The sequence below is a fragment of the Drosophila suzukii genome, chromosome 3 (genome assembly GCF_043229965.1).
Source record: "Drosophila suzukii chromosome 3, CBGP_Dsuzu_IsoJpt1.0, whole genome shotgun sequence".
In the NCBI taxonomy this organism is placed as follows: Eukaryota; Metazoa; Arthropoda; class Insecta; order Diptera; family Drosophilidae; genus Drosophila; species Drosophila suzukii.
Window position 1 is genome coordinate 53,771,837 of NC_092082.1, and position 19,397 is coordinate 53,791,233.

The 19,397-nt window shown below is 42.3% G+C and overlaps 1 protein-coding gene and 1 long non-coding RNA gene across 2 annotated transcripts in view; both read right to left on the reverse strand.

The window, feature by feature from the left end:
- The window catches only part of lovit (loss of visual transmission), a 654,250-nt gene that overhangs the window by 359,575 nt on the left and 275,278 nt on the right, over positions 1 to 19,397 (reverse strand). The window lies entirely within an intron of this gene.
- LOC118878499 (uncharacterized) lies at positions 1,248 to 2,469 on the reverse strand. Its single transcript, XR_011604296.1, has 3 exons — positions 2,092 to 2,469; positions 1,865 to 2,031; positions 1,248 to 1,808 (listed from the first exon to the last, which is right to left on the reverse strand). It is a non-coding gene; the product is annotated as an uncharacterized lncRNA (long non-coding RNA).

The following is a 19,397-nucleotide window of genomic DNA, read 5'->3' on the forward strand; positions in this document are numbered from 1 at the left end:
ACGCATGTTCTGTGAAATTTATGTCTACAAGGGGTTTCTGCAAGTTCAGTATCTATTACCATAGTATCATTGCAAATAATACAAAGAGAACGTTCATGTTCACTATCGGTGACTGCAACCTCGTCTCGATTAGGCTGAACTGACATGTTGTAGTATTATAATAATTTCTCAAATATTGTAAATATAAAAAACTCTGATTTAAAATTGGGACTATCCTTTAGTTACCGTGCATCAAATGAATATTAATATAAAAGTAGGGTTTCTGTTGAGCAAAAGACTTTTAATATTAGGAAGCAAGTGCAGTAGTGAGTGTCTTTCCAAAAACTATTCAGCTAAACAAATCTCAAAGCAGTAATAACTTAATGTTTGGTCTCTAAAAATATAATCATGAGTACTTGCTAGAAATTTCCAACAAATTAAATCTCTAATGACTTTTCTTAGGTGTATCAAATGTGATTAATAAAAGAATAATGTTGCTTGGTGCGAATTCGAGCTTTTCCCCAAATCTCACATTCCGAAGCAATTCATTTATTGTTGATCTGGGAATTAGGATTGAGCGATAACATAATCTAGGTTCAGCACCTGCAAGAACGCGCGATGTCTGAATTCCAAAGTATCACATTAAGGCTCAAATTAGGAAACTATACAAAAAAAATTGGATTTTACTTTAGAATATTGCATTGGGTAGCGACACGAAAAATTAACTCTGTTATCTACTCAAGATACGGTATTTTCCTGATTTCCGATCGCCCCACGTTGGGCGCCAAAGAATATGTAACGAACACGGCAATGTGTGCGGCTATCTGGCAGGGTACTCTGCCTACAGGGTCGGCTGTGCTCAGGGAAAATGGGAGTGGGGTTTTGCTACCTAAAGAGCCGCGCCGTCACATAAACTTAAATAGTAGACAGAGTAGGGAACTATTGAATAACTAAACCAAAGCTCAAAGAATCTAATTTTATACTAAGTGTGAGGAATTGCAGATGTCCTTTAATTCCTCTTCAAAAACCCACCCAACCTTGCATAGGCTCGCTTTGCGTATGTGGCCAATGCCCTTATTACTGATGCACAGTTACTTCAGGTGTCCCAATTCGCAAACAAATTCACTTCATTTTATACTTCATTCTCAAATACGTACCAAAATTCAATTAAAGATAAGTTGCCCATGGCGGCTGCTTATGATTTTCTTAACGTTAGCTTGCCCATGGCAGATTAACCATATAATGGGTACAAATGACTTCATTTATGTTCTTCATTCAAAAATTTACGTTAACAATTAAGTTTTAAAAAGAAAAAAGGTAGTCTTCAACAAAATAGCACGGGTGTCGAAACTTGAATCTATAGTTATTCTATAGTTATATTACTTGGCTCAGATTGATGTTAACAGACGGTCGGCTATGCCGTACTTACAACATGAATACTTTAAATCTGTTTCCAGTGCAGTCGACAGGCCTGTGGACGGTGTGAGTAAACGAGGATGTGTGTATGCTGAGTGAACTACAAAATATTATTAGTTAACAGTCAATCTAAGTCCAAATATACATACTGTACCCGTGTAATAAGCTTAATTTCTATAAAATTTAAATCTATTCTAAAAACTACAAAAGCGATGCAACAGTCAGATCGGCTGCCGAGATCGGGAGTGAATCCTTAGCTGCGAGGCGGCATTTTCAACAGCTAGAACAAGAGTCCCGGGTGTCTGCTTATCCGCGATACGCTCGTGTTGGACGTGTCGATGGCTAACCATCAGTCCGGGGTTAGGTTACTCGCAACTGGTCAGGAGAATATGGCGAACAACACGTGTATCAATCTAGGAACGGCAAACATAATAACTAACTGGTCAAGGCTGGGTTTACTTTTATTTACCTTAAGTTTTCCTTCGTCTTACAACGGTTGGAAAGCTTGGCTCGAAACTTAAATTTGCACTGGTAAACTGTATGTGGCTCGGCTCGAGTAGTCCCGCTCCACGTGTTGGCAGCCAGAGTGGGCCAAAACGAGCACCAGGCGATTTGATCAAATAGCGCTGCGCACTCCTACTTTCGTTTATCCATTAGTACACAATTATTGAAAAATATTAAATTCCATATGCTCACCTAATTAGTTTTTCAACTATAAGTTGGATGTTGCGATCGGTGCCAGCTAAATTACGCCAGCCACTTTGGGCGTTTGGAAATAGCTTTGTGGTGGTTTACTTATTAGTCTTTTGTCTTGTTGGGCGGTTATTAAGCCCGATATGGTGCATATATATATACACACGTGGACTTAGCACTTCTTTGCAAAATTCGATTTGATTTAAAACGCGTGTGCTTTGGCCGAAAGATCAGAAATAAGAGAACGAAAAAACGCAAATGGCGGGTGCAAGCCCTCTGACAAGCAGTGTTAGAAAATACGAAATTATCGTTTAGTATTTTCTAGGATGTGTGGTTGCCACCAGGTTGCGGAACCAGTAGCGCTATTTTATATTTTAAAAAAATACAAGAATCTTTTCCTAATAATTTCACACCCCTACAAATTGGGGCGTGTTTAACCTCCAACAAAAATTTCACTACAGGTATTTTTTTAAAATTCCGGGTGGAAAACCCAGCCAGTGCTGCCACAAGTTGCCGCCAAAGACGCATCTTATTGATTCGGCCAATTTACTGGAGGATTTACCTCAAGAAGGCCAAAAATCAAATCTCGGGGCTCAATCGTCAGGTATGGTTTTTTGAGACACACATGTCGCCATATCTGTAATTATTTTGAATGCCCAATAGTCAGGTTGGCCCGCGAGGAATGATTTGGAGAGATTAGTGCCCTGAAGTACTATCTACCTATCTACGGGTCATGTAGTGCCGACCAAGAAGAGCAGTTTATATAAAGAGGACCGATGGCAGTTTCAATTATATAACCTGTTCCGATGCCCATCATGCCGCGCATCCATACACCAGCCGGAATATCGCTGCCGCAGATTTAGTGATTTTTACCCGTTTATGTTGTAAAAGCGCCGCGTGTGTGAACGGCCTTAACCTAGCATGGCACACTAGCCAACTGGGCTTAACCTTAATGGAGATAAAAACTCTCTTTCGTATTGGATCAGTCCTAACCCTGTTATATAACCAACGCGCTTTCAAAAGCCGAATTTAAGAATTAATGTGAAAAGAAAATCAATGAAATCAAAGATATGTAAACCATAAAGCAAACAATAATTTTTCGTAAAGCCTCAAGTGGCAACGCCATGTAAAGCGATAGTTATATTTGACAAATTGAAAGAAAATAACCAGTCACTCGGGCTAAAAGAGATAATGCACGCCGAGAAGCATTAATTTAATTTTAAGAAGAGCTAGATTTTTTTTTAGTTTTAAATGAAAATTTGTTATTGTAAAGCATTCAAGGAAGTACGTTGAATTAGGTACGGGTTACAAGTCTAGTTTAAACCGTTCGCGCGTCTAAGAGAAATGAGAGAAATGTTTATTTGCCCTTTAAATTCTACATGGCGAGAAATATCGCTACAATTAACATTACAGCCAACCCATCCCGTCCGGAGATCGATCTTCAACGTTGGAGGAAATGTCGTGAGTCACACTAACTAATCACATATTTATTACTTTATTCCCATTTCTCGCCGACCCGTAAAGTGAACGAAACTTATTTAAACATAAACCCCGATCTAAAAACAATTTATTAATTAAAATACCTTTTGTTATTTGCATTCGTTATGAATTAATTTGCGATTTTCAAAAGAAGTTTAATATAAATTACGATCGCCTACTATTAAATCTTAAAGTCTCTAATTGTCTGAATACATGAATTGATAAATTTAAAAAGTCCCTTGAAGAAGTATTTTTAAACTAAAAAAAAATAATACAGAATACCTAGAACTATCGGAAAACTATTTCTTTAAGCTAAAATTTATATTTAGTAAAATACATTGTTATATCATGAATAATTTCTTCCTATGCCTTATTTTTTTAAATACCCTATGTTCTTTTTATAAATATTAAATATGACTTGTATCGCTATCCACGGAATATTAATTACCTTTTCGAACAGGAATAAAACCATGAATCTATAAATAACATTGAACTGAACTAAGCTGATGATTTCTCGATCGTAGGGTATCAAAGGGGTCACCGAAGCCATGCTTTAAGGTGGTGATCATAGGTTGGATTCGCATAGCTAACTTTCTCCAAAACTTTTCTGTCCCTATAATACTTATTCCTGAATTTATTTATCGTTCTCTTCCGGTTTTAGTTTACTATCCTCTCTTGTCGCTAGCACGCTTATTTCTGATCTTAGTGATAATAATGTCAGTACGCGAATCTGTAGGCGCAAGACCTCCACCCCCAAAGCCGACGAGCGAGTGCCGGACCCTAATAGCGTGCCCCGCAACTGCAGATTCCCGATTTCATCCACAGCATCCAACCGTTACACGCTACAAATCCCCTGATGAGCAAAGAGGACGAGACTTAAGTAAGGCTTCAATCTGTATTAAAACTGTAGACAATTCCTTGATTCCATTATCCTTTTCTTATGTAGCTTGATGGACCGAACTTCGGCTTCCCATATTCCCCCGAAATGCGGGGCAGAAGTCGGAATAAAGTGCCTCAGGATTCCTACGTTGGATAAGAAGTTTGCTAAATTCTCATCATTGCGTTGCTCCATGGCTAGCAGCCGCATTTCGTCGAGTACTCGTTTGCTGCCATGAAGGGTGGTACCGTTGTTTGAGTAGAGATCAGTTGGTTTGGATCGCCGAGCAATGAATCGTTGGAAAGCCGCAATAAAGGCCTTGGTTGTTAGATCGGTGACTGCTCGACTGACTCGATTGAAATTGAAATTGGCCCGGCATAATCCAAGCCGGTATGTTGAAAGCAACGGCTGGCTTGAACACGAGGTACAGGTAGCTCTCTTATGATCTGGCTACTTGTGCTCCTGCGTTGGAGGAAACAGCGCTTACATTGCAAGACAGTCTTTCGGACGATATTTCGTGCACCCAAGATCCAGTACTGTTGTCAAAGATTTGTGAAAGGGGCGTCCACTCCAGTGTGAAGATTCGTCACATGAGAATGTCGTAGCAGGAGCTCGGCGATTGGAGAACTCTTTGGAATTATAACCGGGTGCTTGGCGTTGTAGTTAATGGTCGACCTCTCGATTCGTCCGCCAACTTGCATTAGTGCGTCCTTATCAAGAAATCCGTCCGTTTTCCAGCTGCGTACATTCTCTTTTAAAGGCCCTTTGTTTGATGTGACGAAGAAGTTGGTCTCGAGCTGCCTGCAGTTCCGTTTAAGTTAGGTACTCAGAATAAGGCCTGTGCTGCAAGCACAGACGATGAATAAGGCAATAACAATAGCTAGTTACTCTTATGAGCCGAGTCCAGGATGAGATCTTATTGATCAGCAACTCGTCGATACTTTCGTCACTAAAGCTATGTTGAGTTGTTGGCTTGGCTGGACGTTCCTCTGCTCTGACTTTCAAATTTGTATTATCTCGGAACTTGCTAGTAGATAGTAGGTCATTCGTATTGTGGCAAGGCCATCAAGGATGGGCCTTTCCGTTCGTGGTCAAGAAGCTTAGATGGGTGAAGTCCCTGGATGCGCAGTCGGCGGGATTATCCTCGGATCGGACATGGCTCCAGCAGCTACGGTGGTATTCGCTCAGTATTTCAGCCGTTCTGTTGCAGACGTATGTGTTTCAACTCAAACTTTCTTGGAAGATGAGCTTGAGAAGCACGGTGGTAGGCGTTGGATCTTGGAATGTTGCGATAACAGTTATCGTTTCGTGGGGACAATGCTGAGATCGAATTCCGTAGGTTTGACGAACATTACATCTCGACCAAGGGCCTTGACGGGCGACTCCATGGGTGAAGCTTTGAGCTGAGCTGTACTGGGTCATAACATCGATCATCTTCAGATAATGATTGCAGAAGGTTCCAGCAGTTAGAGCTCCATTTCCGTAGTTTGAAATTCGTTTTCCTAAGAGTCCAATCAGCTCCGTCTTTAGAACTGAAAGATCTTCTACCGAATCGCATCCAGTTGGGATATCGTCCACATAAGCATCACGAGATAATGCTTGTGATGAGGCCGGGTACTCGAGGCGATGATCGCCAGCTAGTTGCTTTAAAACTCGAACGGTCAGAAATGGAGAGGGTGCTAAGCCGTACGTGACTGTTAACAGCCGAAAATGAAGCATAGGTTCATTCTCATTTTTGAGCCACAGAAAACGTTGAAAATTGGTGTGACGCCTGGAAACTTGAATCCCTCTAAACATCTTTTCAATATCTGCACATAGAACATATCGGTGCTGCTGGAAACGTAGGCAAGCCCCGCTGAATCGGTTGCCCAATATAAAGTCTGTAGTTTAAGGAGATTCCAGAACTGTCTTTCCCAGATCCATCCAAGACCACCCGACATTTGGTCGTCAGGCTATCCTGCTTGATGACAGCGTGGTGCGGTAGATAAACGCAAGTGTCAGGGTCGTCCATTACTTTGGCTGATGTCAGTTGTTCCATATGACCGCGTTGCAAGTAGTCATATAAAAACTCCTCGTATTGATTTTTGAGTTCCGGATGTCGACGAAACCGACGCTCCAATGAGACTAGGTGGTTGGTAGCCTGGGGAAGAGTTGAGTCGATAGGCGGGGTTCCATCCTTAAAGGGATACTCGACGATATAGACTCCGTCTTCGGAGCACGTGTGAGTGTTTGCCAAATGACTCTCTGTGGGATCACTGGAGTCCAAGAGAGACTGGTTAGGTTGCACATTGTCCATTTCCATGAACGATCGAACTATCGTGTCGAGATCTGCCTGATGGGTGCCGGCCGGAGTGATGTGGTCGTCGCAGGCAGTGTACGAGCGTGCAATAATCCAACCAAAAATTGTATTGAGAGCGATGGGATAGTCCTTACCAAAATATTTTCTTTCTCCGGTATATAGAGACCATAGTTGATCAGATCCAACGATGACATCTAAAGATCCAGGAAGTGCTGAAATTTACTTCTAGGTTGAGGATGATGTGTCAATAGTTTGCGTTGGAAGCGATGACGTCAGCGAGGACAAAGTGAAGGAGTCCGTCTCAATGATATGATCCGAATGCCGAGAGCGCAGCTTAAAGTGTGCGCGCCCTCGAGTATGACCGGCGTTGTTTGCGACCGGACCAAGAATTAAATTTCGTGCATGCGTTCGATGTACGCCAATCCGCTGAACAAATAATTTCGATGGCAAAGTAATGGAGGATCCCGTGTCTAAGTGCATTCTGCTTTTGTTGTGTTTCCCCAAGCGTCGTCGACGTCTGCGAGAATGGTTGGCAATAGGGTTTGCGAACCTGCATACGGAATATTTTCCAAGGTATGATGAGTGTAGTTGTCCCCCACAGGAGGAACGCTGCCTGATGGTTTATCTTCGTGAGTGCGAAGTTGATTGTTTGTGCTGAAAGATCTAGCTCGGGGTGTTGAGGGCAGATTGCCGGTGTTTATGCTAGGCGACTCATTGTGCTCTCCAGTTCGAAAAGGATGCGGCGTGTCGTGGACCAGTGTATGATGCTTGCGGCGTCAGACCCGGCATGTGTGTTTCGATGTGCAATAGCCGACCGTGTTTGAAGCGTTGAGACAGTTAAAACAGAGCTTTGTGGTTTTCAGAAATTCCCGGCGAGCTTCGATGTCCAACGTTAAAAATTGGTTACCTGTACAGTTGATGAGTCTGCTGGCAATATAAACACTTGTTTTCGTCGCGTTTCTGGTGGGCGTCAGAATGATGAGTAGCAGCAGATCGTCGAGATTGAGGCGCGCGAGCGAGTTGGCAGGCTGCAAAGGTGTTGCAGTGAGATGTGAGAAAAGTTAGAAATTGGTTGATGGTCAAACTCTAATTTTCAGATTCTGCGCGCTGGGGTCATGACTGCCGAGTTTCAGGATCTAACTTTGATAATAATATACAAATTAACCAGTGATCTCGTTCATCGCACTGAAGTGCTTTTAACCCACGAATAACTTCATCGGCGCCGTCAACCAATTTACGCACAGTGCTGATGCTACTGGTTGTGACACTAGTTAGCGTTTAAAAACTGTTCACAAATGATCGGTAAATAAGCGTTTTTTTGTTGAACCGCTTCTCCAACTAGTCCCAGGCTTCACTGTAGTTTTCATTAGTCACGGGAATATGTTTCACTAATGAGAACGCCTCGCCAGGCAGGTAGGATTTCAAATAGTGAAATCTTTGGTAATCAGTGAAATTTGTATTTGATGCGATCGATGCCGTGAACATGTCCGACAAATGTTTCCAATCCTTATAATTTCCTGAAAAGGTTAGGAGCTTGATTCGCTCGAACTGAAAGTCCAAATGGCTTCTGCGAGTAGTGTTGAGTGATTGATCGGAAACAAGAAGAGTATTGTGTCGCTATCAATACTGCCTTTAAATCTTCAAGCTTATTACTGAGAGTAGCGTATGTAGCGTAGTGTTTTGCCTCGTATATATCAACGTCTTTAGCAGGGTCTTCCCAACCCTCTTGAGAGTCGTAGGCGTACCAATCCTCCGTAAGTCGCAAATAGTTGTCCTGTAGCTGGGCCAATCGCGCGACTAATATCGGGATTGACTGAATATCTTCCACAAATTTCGTGGCATTGTTATGCGCACGAGTGATTTGGCTTTTGCAAAAGCCCCGCTGTTAAATCACACACCGTATGACGACTTAGGTTAGAGGACGGTTTTATACGATGCAGATATCTATAGATCACCGATGACAAGTACTAATTTTAATTAAAATGTCCCGAAAACAAACAAATTAGACGCCAGAAGCGTAACTGTTTAAATTGATTTTTATTTGTCTTCACCGAACATTCAATATAATTTAGTACAATCAATCGCGATGCGCTTTGGTTGCGTTGGTAGCAAAAATGTGACTGACTGGGTAGCTGGGTATATTACTACAAGAATAGGCTGAATCAAATCGTAAACACGTAACCGGAAGAAATGAATGGAAAAGCACTGACCGAGGCAATGCATTTGGCAAAGCTCTTGCATGTACACACAAATTAAGCTGCTCTTCATGCGCGTGTATGTGTAAATAGATAACACAGGCGAGTGAGAGATAAAGTGTACAAGAATAAATGTATAGGGTGTCTGGAACCCATGAATTCGGAAGGAGCACGTTTGCTTCTTGATCTCTTTTGCATCATAAATAGATTATTATTTTTTTTTAGTTCTATTAACTGATTTTGCATATTATCCAAAACTATATTGCATTGATCCTCGAAGCTATGAAGCTTACCGCAAACAATTCTCATTTTCTGTATCAGCACATTACTTTTTTAATTATGTGAAATTGGGCATCCATGTTATAGTAAATCACAAGATTCCATGATGGGCTTATAATTTCTACATCTCCTAATGGATCTAAATATATGGCAGCCGTCTTATATATATTTTGAATGCTAAATGATTTATTTTCGCCTTTTATTGCTGCTCCTTGTGAGCCTTAACAGAACAATGTAAGCAATAGTATTACCATTACGGTGCCTAATTTTAAAAATCTTGGTGATACTCTTTATTTGTTTTCAACTGCTTTTCCATAACATCCTCTGCTTGTTTTACACCAATTAAAATACAAATTTTTGTTATTGGCCTTGTAAATTAAGCTTCTTGGGTCTTAACTTTTACAACTCGAACTTTATTTTCTTTACCCTCGTGAACCTCCTCTACTTTTCCCATTAACCATCTGGCTGGGTGACAATTTTCATCTTTTACGAGCACCAGTTGCCCTTTTTATATATTTGGAAATCTATTTATATCTTTGCTGCAGTGTGTAAAGATATTCGTCCTTCCACTTCATCCAAAAATTTCTTTTCATTTTTTTAATCAGTTTCCACCTATCGAGGCTACAAATTTTCTCATTGTCTTGGATTGACTTAACCACATCTAATGGTGGTCTTCCTATTAAAAAGTGGCCTGGTGTTAGAACTTCATTATCTTTAATATCGTCCCCCGTAGTATATAAGGGTCTTGAATTCAGCACCGCTTCTATCTGACATAACAGTGTTGCCATTTCTTCGTGTCAACATATTATCCCCAATCACACGCTTTAAATGATATTTTACGGACTTAACACCTGCTTCCCAAATACCTCCGAAGTGAGGTCCTACCGGCGGGTTAAAATGCCAATGAATTTTGTCGTTTTTAATTTCTGAAGCTACTCTACTATTATAATTCTTCACCCAACTTCCGAGCAGCACCTACAAAATTAGTACCATTAACCGAATAAATATTAGTACATTTCCCTCTTCTAGATACAAATCTTTTTAGTGCTCCTAAAATTGCATCGGACGATAAGTCACTAACAGCTTCTAAGTGAATGGCCTTAGTAGCCATACACACAAACACTGAAATATAAACTTTAAATGTCTTTTGCCTGCGATTTTTTGAGCATTTTAGATGATATGGTCCCGCATAGTCTATTCCTGTCTTAAGATAGGGATATGAAGCATTTACCTGTACATTGTCGATATCTCGCACAAGTAACACATTCTCGTAATATTTTCTTGAGGGAGTCTCTTAACCAAAGTATACAAAATACCCTTTGTATTTGGTTTCTCATTAGATTAATTCCACCAAGTAAGGTCTCTGCGCGAGACTTTTTAATTATTAAATCAGTTAGATGGCATTTATCTAATATTATTGGGTGCTTGACATCAAATCGCATATTCCTATTTTGCAGCCTTCATCCCACTCTAAGAACTCCATCTGTATATAAGAATGGGTGCAACCCAAATATCTTACACTTGGAATGGATTTGATTACCGTCTCTACAGCAAACTATTTCTGAAATAAATTGACGCTCCTGTTGTTTTTTAATAATCAGTACTCTAGCGCTTTTCAACTCATCAACTGTCAGAAAAGTTGGATATGAAGCCTTTTTAACTTTAATACCAATTAATCTTAATACCGAAGCTCTAATCCGCTCTAAGTTTTGAAAACTTGAATATCTTGAATTTACATGTGTCTTTATCCATCTCGGAATCCTAATATTTTCCAAAAATAAAAAATATTCTTCATACAACTTCCCCTTGCTTAAATCATTTACATCTAGTTCTTGATCCCAATTTATTTCCTCTAACCAAAGTCTTGGCATAAATAATTTCCCAACAATAGTGACCGGTGATAGCCATCCTAATGGATCGTACATTTTTGCTAGGTTCGACAATACTAGCCTTTTATTAATGTGTTTACTGATTGTAAGTAGTATTTAACGCAAAACTTAAATTCATCCTTAAAAGGCTCCCATTGAAGCCCTAAAGCCTTTACGGACTCATTCTCTTCAATGCTTAATGTTTTGTTTTCTCCAGCGTTTTCGACATTTTCAATAATTTATTGATGATTCGAAATCCATTTCCTCAAATTCATCCCTTCCTTTTTCTATCTCCAATGAGACCTGTTTAATGATTTCTTTGGATTCTTTAATCCTGCCTGATTCTGTCATGAAATCATCCATATAGAAATCATTTTTTATAATTCCACTGATTAGTGGTTCTTTATATTTATCACCCTTTATCGGCTAGCACTCTTTTAGCTAAAAACGGAGCCGATCTTGATCGCTTTCTGCTATACCCAAACCCATACCCAACACAACAACTACCCATCTCCCCTCCCAAAACAACATCTCACTCCGGGCCGAACTACTGTGCAATACGGACCGAAACTCGCCCAGTATGAATCAATGTGCTTAGGGACATGGCGACCCCCTTCTAACTATCGCCTTACCTGGGCATCGCGGATCTCTGCCCGGGCGGACCTTTCCCCTTCTCCTCAACTCATGGGACCAACAATGTACAGAGACAGGAACTCTTAAAAAACCTACGGAAATGCCAAACACTGGTTCCAACATCCGCACCAGCAAGGTCCTTAAAGGGCCGCATCCCAAACTCGGGTGGCAGAATGCCAGCCGCGAATGCCTCCGCCACGGGCGCTTCTGCGCCCAAAACAGCGGTGGGCACAGCAAAGGGGCTCGGGCCACCCGCTGGCACAAATAAATTTACTTACCCAGAAAGGCGGACTGCCGCCCAGACTCTGCGCTCTCATGACAGGAGCAATATTGCCACACCATCGCCTGAATGGATAAAGAAGGTGAAATGGGCAAGGAAGGGGCTTCCTAATTACGATAAGTACTTAGCCTCCAAAAGAAAAACGAAAATATCACCTCTATACACGTGACCCAGCGATGCTCCAACTTCTTTAACACGTCTGAAAAATGCGTTTTCTCGAGGTTTGCAAAATAGGCCTCTGTGGCGGAGACGACCTCCTTATTCGACGCAAATCTCTGTCTAGCGAGTGACTTTTTCAAGTTTGGAAAAAAAAGTCACACGGGGCCAAATCTAGACAATATGAAGGATGGGGTAGCAGTTCGTGGCACAATTCGACAAACTTGGCCTTGGCGAGGGCTGAAATGTGAGCCGTTGCGTTGTCATGATGGAAGAGCACTTTTTTCTTCGCTAAATGCAATTCGGCGGCGAATCGGCCCAATAATTCGGCATAGTACAGCCCTGTGACCGTTTTGCCCTTCTCCAGGTAGTCGATGAAGATCACACCTTGTGAATCGCAAAAAACGGTGGCCATCACCTTTCCGGCCGATGGGGCAGTCTTCACCTTCTTCGGAGCAGGTTCGCCGGGTGAAGTCCACTGTTTCGACTGTTCCTTGGTCTCTGGTGTGTACCAGTGGATCCATGTTTCGTCGACGGTCACGAAACGACGCAGAAACTCCTTCGGGATATGACCCACGCGGTCTTTTGACATGCCTACTGTCTCAGCTATCTCGCGTATCTACAGTCGGCGGTCTGCCAATTCGAGATCGTGGATTTTTGTCCTCCGTGGTAGCCATTTTCGGGGCACCTGGGCGTGGCTCATCAAAAACCGAATTGCGACCACGTTGAAACTCGTTAAACCAATTTTTGACGGTCGCCATCGAAGGAGAAAAGTCACCGTACACAGCATCAAATCGCTCTTTGATTTCGCTGCGCGATTTTCCTTCCAAAAACAAGAATCGAATCACAGACCGATATTGCTCTTTCTCCATTTTTCTAAAATCCGCGGACACGTCCGACTCCACACGCATTCAAAACAAAACGACGAGTCCGATTCGGCTGAAACTTCGACAGTAGCCGTCTACGAGAATGTACTACACTATAGTAAATTACTCTTGCGATAGTGACGCAATCGGGCGGTGAGGCCAAGTACTAATCGGACTGCCCTCGTAAGCCAACCCAAGATGGGGCTCAGGCGAAAAGGCAGCGATCCCTCGATCTACCCGGACCATCGGCGAAGAGATCCAAAATCCAGCCCTCGGTCTCTTTCGCCGAAATTACCAAGGACCTAGTCTTACTCGGTCTCATAGACAAGGGCAATCCGGAGGGCAGGATCCCCAGTAACAATTGGAAGGCATCTTTCCCTCATTTCCCTGCGCAAGGTGCGGGAGAAGCCAGGCACATCGACCTGTTGCATGGACGCGGGCTGGTACCAGGGCAGCGTGAAGGTGGTGGCCTGCGATAGTCAGCGGTCGGCTGATCTATACAAACAGGCGACGAGCAAGCTCGGTGAGGTCTACAAAGGGGCGAACATCGTCGCGCTAGACTGGTGTAATGTCCCCAGTAGGCCCCGAGCCAGGATTTGGCTTCCAGCAGCGATCAAGGCGCCGGAGGACATCATGTTGCAAGAATGCAACCCGCACCTCCCCACGAAGGCCTGGAAAGTTGTCAAGGTGGAGGAGCAGGAAGGGTATGTCAACCAGGCGGTGTTGGTCCTAAACAAGGAGTCAGTTGCTCCAATCGAGACTGCACGAGGAGTGCTGAACATCGGGTTTAGTGCAATCCACGTTAAGATCTACAAGGGCGACTCCAACGCCGCTGGAAGCTCTGCCGGCAACCCATCCGAGCAGGTGCTTGCTGAGGAGTTGGGGGCACCTACTCTACCGATTCGTCCCGGGTAGAGAGATGGGATCTCTCGAACCGGCTATCGAGGACGTGGACCTCAGCGACTCAGAGGAGGCCGACATCACTGTGGTAAAGGTTGTAGCTGTGGATGTCACTAAGACTTCTACAAATAAACCTGCACCACAGTAGAGCAGCGTCTGCTGCACTTTTGCTTCGCCTGACCGAAGGCGGAGCCGACCTAGTCCTAGTACAAGAACCTTGGGTAGTGGTAGGCAAGGTTTCTGGACTAGGAATAAAGGAATACAAGCTTATGCTTGACCCGAAAGAAGGTAAAATTCGAACCTGCATATTAGCCAAAAGGCATCTTAGTATATTTCTGCTTCGCAATTTCAGCAAAGGAGATAACACCGCAGTAAGCCTGGAGTTGCAAAGCGGCTCTATAAGGATACTATCGGCCTACTTGGCCTTTGAAAAGGAAAACCCCCAGATGCGCCCATCAGAGGACTGGCAGAGGAGTGCGAAAGCTCAGGAAAGGTTTTGTAATAGGCTGTGACGCCAACGTCATCACAACCAGTGGGGTTGCCCAAATAGCAACGATAGAGGTGAGTCTCTTTTTCATTTTATTCTAAATTCGAACCTATTCTTATGCACTAGGGGCAATACCTTCATAACTAGAACTTTGCAAACGATCATAGATCCAACATTGGTATCAGACTCACTTGTAGGCGCAGTCAAAAACTTGGCAGTCTCTGACGAGCACTCTTTTTCAGACCATAAATTCATAGAAGCTATATTTTCCCTTGACTTGCCTTTGCCGGTCAGTTTCGCTAACCCCAGACGAGCACAGGTACAAAGAAGTTCTGACGAATATCCTCCCCATGGAACCGTCAGAAAGCATTACAGACCCACAGGAGCTGGACAGCTCCTACAGGGAAACCAAGGGAAGGAAAAAACCCCCTGGTTGACTCAACAACTATCCATCCTCAGAACCAACTGCAGATGCCTGTTTAACAGAGCAAAGGTGGGAAATGAGGACACTAACCGGCAGAACTACAAGCATGAACTAGCCTCGTACAACAAGGCCATTAGAAGAGGCAAACGAACTGCATGGCGGACCTTCTGCTCTGATATAGAAAAAACAACTGATGCCGCAAGGCTCAGGAAAATACTCTCTAAGACAGCCACGCATTTGGGCTATCCTCAGAAGGCAAATGGATCATGGTCAGACTCCAGTAAAGAGTCCTTGCACCTGCTCCTAGACGCTCACTTCCCGGGGAGCCAACAAACAGGTCATCCTCCTGAAAGAGGAGCAGGAGAGGAAATCGAACTAGATCCACTCCTATCAGACCGCAATATGAAATGTTCCATTCGTAGTTTCAAACCATTCAAATTGCCGGAACCGGACGGGATAACACCGGCTCACCTCCAACAAGCAGGACAAATAGCCATAAACTGGTTGAAAAAAAGCTTCCAATCCATCCTGGCGGTAGGAGAACTACCAACAGCATGGCAAGAAAGAAAGGTGGTTTTCATTCCCAAGGCCAACACCACAGCAAAGGATTTTAGGCCAATATGCCTAACATCATTCCTGCTTAAGAGCTTTGAAAGAATGATAAGCCTACACATAAGGGCCACCGTAGACCCGACACAAATATCAGAAGCACAACACGCTTACACCAAAGGTAAGTCAACCGAATCGGCGCTACACTTGGTGGTAAGCAGCATCGAGAAATCACTCAGCATCAAGGAATACACACTGATCGCCTTCCTGCATATAGAGGGAGCCTTCAATAAAGTGCTCCCCACTGCTATAACAGAATCTCTCACAGAACTAGGGGTTGAGCCGCCAATGGTGAGGCTAATCCATAAATTGCTGATAAGCTGAATGGTCACAGCCACACTAGGGACCTCAACCCAGACTAGACTAGTGAACAGAGGCACCCCGCAAGGAGGTGTACTATCACCCTCCTGTGGAATATCGCAGTAAATAAACTACTGCTGCTTCTAGAAGGAGGAGGTTGTAAGGTTGTGACATACGCAGACGACGCCGCCATCATCTTTAATGGAAAATATCCACAAACACTTTGCGATCTTATGACCGCTAAACTTAAAATACTATCGGAATGGACGATAGCGGACGGACTCGGGGTAAATCCCTCGAAAACGGAACTTGTTCTATTTACAATAAGATACAAAATTCCACAACTCAAACCACCCATTCTAAACAATTGTAATATCTCTTTTTGCGATCACGCCAGGTACTTGGGGTTCGTATTAGACAAGCGACTCAAACAACCAAGAGAGAACCAAAAAGGGACCATTGCACTTTACTCCTGTAAAAAAGCAATTCGGCTAGGATGGGGCATGTCCCCTAGAATAGTCAACTGGATATACACAGCGGTAGTCAAGCCAATTCTTCTGTACGGAGTGGCTCTGTGGTGGACCGCCCTGCACAAACAATGCATACTGACTCCTCTAAACAAAGTACAGCGAATGGCGGCTTTGTGTATTAGTGGAGCCCTTCGAACCACCCCGAATAAAGCGCTGAATGCGATGTTGAACCTCCTTTGCCTGGACTTAGCAGGCATGGAAAGGACCAAATCGGCAGCTTTTTGACTGAGGGACACAGGGAAGTGTAAAGCCCAATTTTATGGCTATGATAAAATTCTCCAGCATGATAAATCGATTCCGAAGATCACGGATCTATGCAAATCCATTGAATACATTCACACACCCTTTGAGGCCCTGATTCCAGATAGAGAGGAATGGGAGCAGGGCCGACCGGGCACGACGGACGCTCCAAATTAGAAGGACACGTTGGCGGAGGTGTATACTCCGAACAATTAGATATCAGGAAGTCATTCAGGCTACCGGACCACTGTAGCGTCTTTCAGGCAGAGGTCCATGATATAAAAGAAGCACTAACCTGTTTTCGGAACTTTAGCCTCCAAAGAGGACACCTAAACATATATAGTGATAGGCAAGCGGCTATTAAATCGATCTACTCGACAAACACCAACTCCCGTATAATAGCACACTGTCGCAGATCTCTCCACGAGATGTCAAATCAGTTTACTATCAGCCTAATATGGGTTCCGGGTCACCGGGACATCGTAGGCAACTGCATAGCGGACGAGTTAGCCAGGCAGGGCACCACCAAGCCTCTCCTACCAGGAGAGGAGAATGTCGGTATGCCCATGGCAACTTGCAAGCTAAATATAAAAAAATACTTTAACACACTAGCCAACACCCATTGGCAAAACGCACCAGAATGTCGTATCTCTCACCAGACATGGCCTGTGATAAACAACAAAAAAACCTCGGAATTACTCAAACTCTTACAGGCCACTGGCTTCTTGTCGCACATGTCGGCAGGCTAAAAGCCCCGCAAAATTATTTCTGCAGAAGCTGCAGGGATGAGGAAGAAGTGGAACCGGTAGAACACCTTCTCTGCTTCTGCCCAGCCCTATGCAGACTCAGACTGAAACACTTAAGAAGTCCCTTCATCGACGATCTTACCGAAATATCGGAGATTAATCTCAAAAACATAAGTGCCTTTATTATATCTTCCGGGTGGAAGACATGCTGATCAGCTTAACGCAGGTTGAAACTACCAGAAACGGGACCCTAGAGAAGAAAAAACGAGGTCATGCGGTTTCACAATGGACCCATAGAGGTCTAAGTGTGTAGGACCATAGTCCGACAGCCGTCCTAACCTAAACTAACCTAGTCCGATGTATCAAATTTTTCTTCAAGATCATCTTTTTAAAAATCCTCAGTTTTTATTGTACTTGTATTATAAATTAATCAGTATCCATATAATTTAAGAGTAACTTTTCCTGAAACTTTGGCTTCATATATTGATAGTGAAAGTCATACATTTTTCATTTCGATAAGTTTAATACTGCAAATCCTAAATACATTGGCTTGTTAAATAGAACGGACAATCTTTTCATTTGAAATGCATAGAAATTATCATTAATTTTAGTTGCACTATGAAAATTGGATTTTGAAGTTAAAGTTTTGGCACAATGTGCTTTTCGTCCAGTCTTCTTGCTATCCGAAGCTTTCCATGTACTAATAAGCTCAATATCGACCCTGCGCTCGGGATCTTTCATTGTTTTTCCGTATGCTGAATTATTTATTAATTTTAAAAAATCTTTTTCCAATTTATTTTTTGCATTTTGCCTATGCAAAGTATTTAGATCAAAGAAATTCTTTAATCAATGTTTTTATAAGAACTGACCTCCTCTATGGATCTTTTTCAGTACTTACCCATTCTGTATACATTGTTGCAAATTCCGATAATGTATTTCATAATTTTTATCATTTCCCAGGTCAGCAATTAATTTTTTACCTTATCCTCTTTTGAGGCCAGACAATTTGACGGACAAAATGGAAGATCATGTAAACGGTATGGATATATTAAGTCCACTTCCAAAAAATAACCGTATTTGCTATCAATTGGAATATTATGAATATTAAAATTGTCTTGTTATGGTAAAGGGTGTGACATTGCCCAACCATACAAGTTATTCGCATCCACATACACTACAAATTAAGACTCCTTCGAGGAATCATAATCTGACAAATATTTATTATTTGCTTTTGTATATCTATAACAACATTGAACTAAACCACCTCGAATGCTACTTTGAATAAATCTTTACATATCTATATCTGTCAGAAATTCAAGTTGAATATTTGTAGTTTTCAACATTGCCTCCCAAGATAGCCCTTCGAACCACCCCGAATGAAGCGCTGAATGCGATCTTGAACCTCCCTTGCCTGGACTTAGCAGGCATGGAAAGGGCCAAATCGGCAGCTTTTTGACTTTTTGATAAAAAGCGCACTAATATTTCTTATTAACATATTACGCTTATTTTCATTTTCTATTTACAACATTTTCATACGTTATGGCCATACCTTAAAAAAAAAGGAATCATGTTATTTTACATTAAACTTAATTACATTTAACATAAGGAAAAAAGTTTTAATAATTTGAAAACTAAGATTTTCAAAGACATTTATTATATCAATAAGAAGAAACACGCAACATAAAATAAGAATTAAACTAAAATCAAAAAAGTTCCATTTAAATATATATTTTATAAATATAGATCCATTATATTACGGTACTAGTAGTATGGAAACGCGGACTTGGACAATTCGCATATTAATGGCCCCCGCCCCCCTCCACCAACTTTAACGTATGCGGGTTCTGGGACAATTATTATAATCCAATAAATTAACTGATTTTAATAAGCTTTAAGGTCATAAAAATGTCACGATCATGTCTATAAAGAGTATATTTAATTGCCCCCATCGCCCCCACGTCCCCATGTGACAATATTGATCATGTATCCCTCCCCTCATTATATGCAATTAATAGTCACGTGAGCAAGGTGTACGTGAGAAAGGTCGCACAACAATAGTATCCAAAGGTTGTTATCTTAGAGGAACATATCCGATCATGTTGAGGAAAGGTGTGATCACGTACCCTTCTGCCTCATTATCA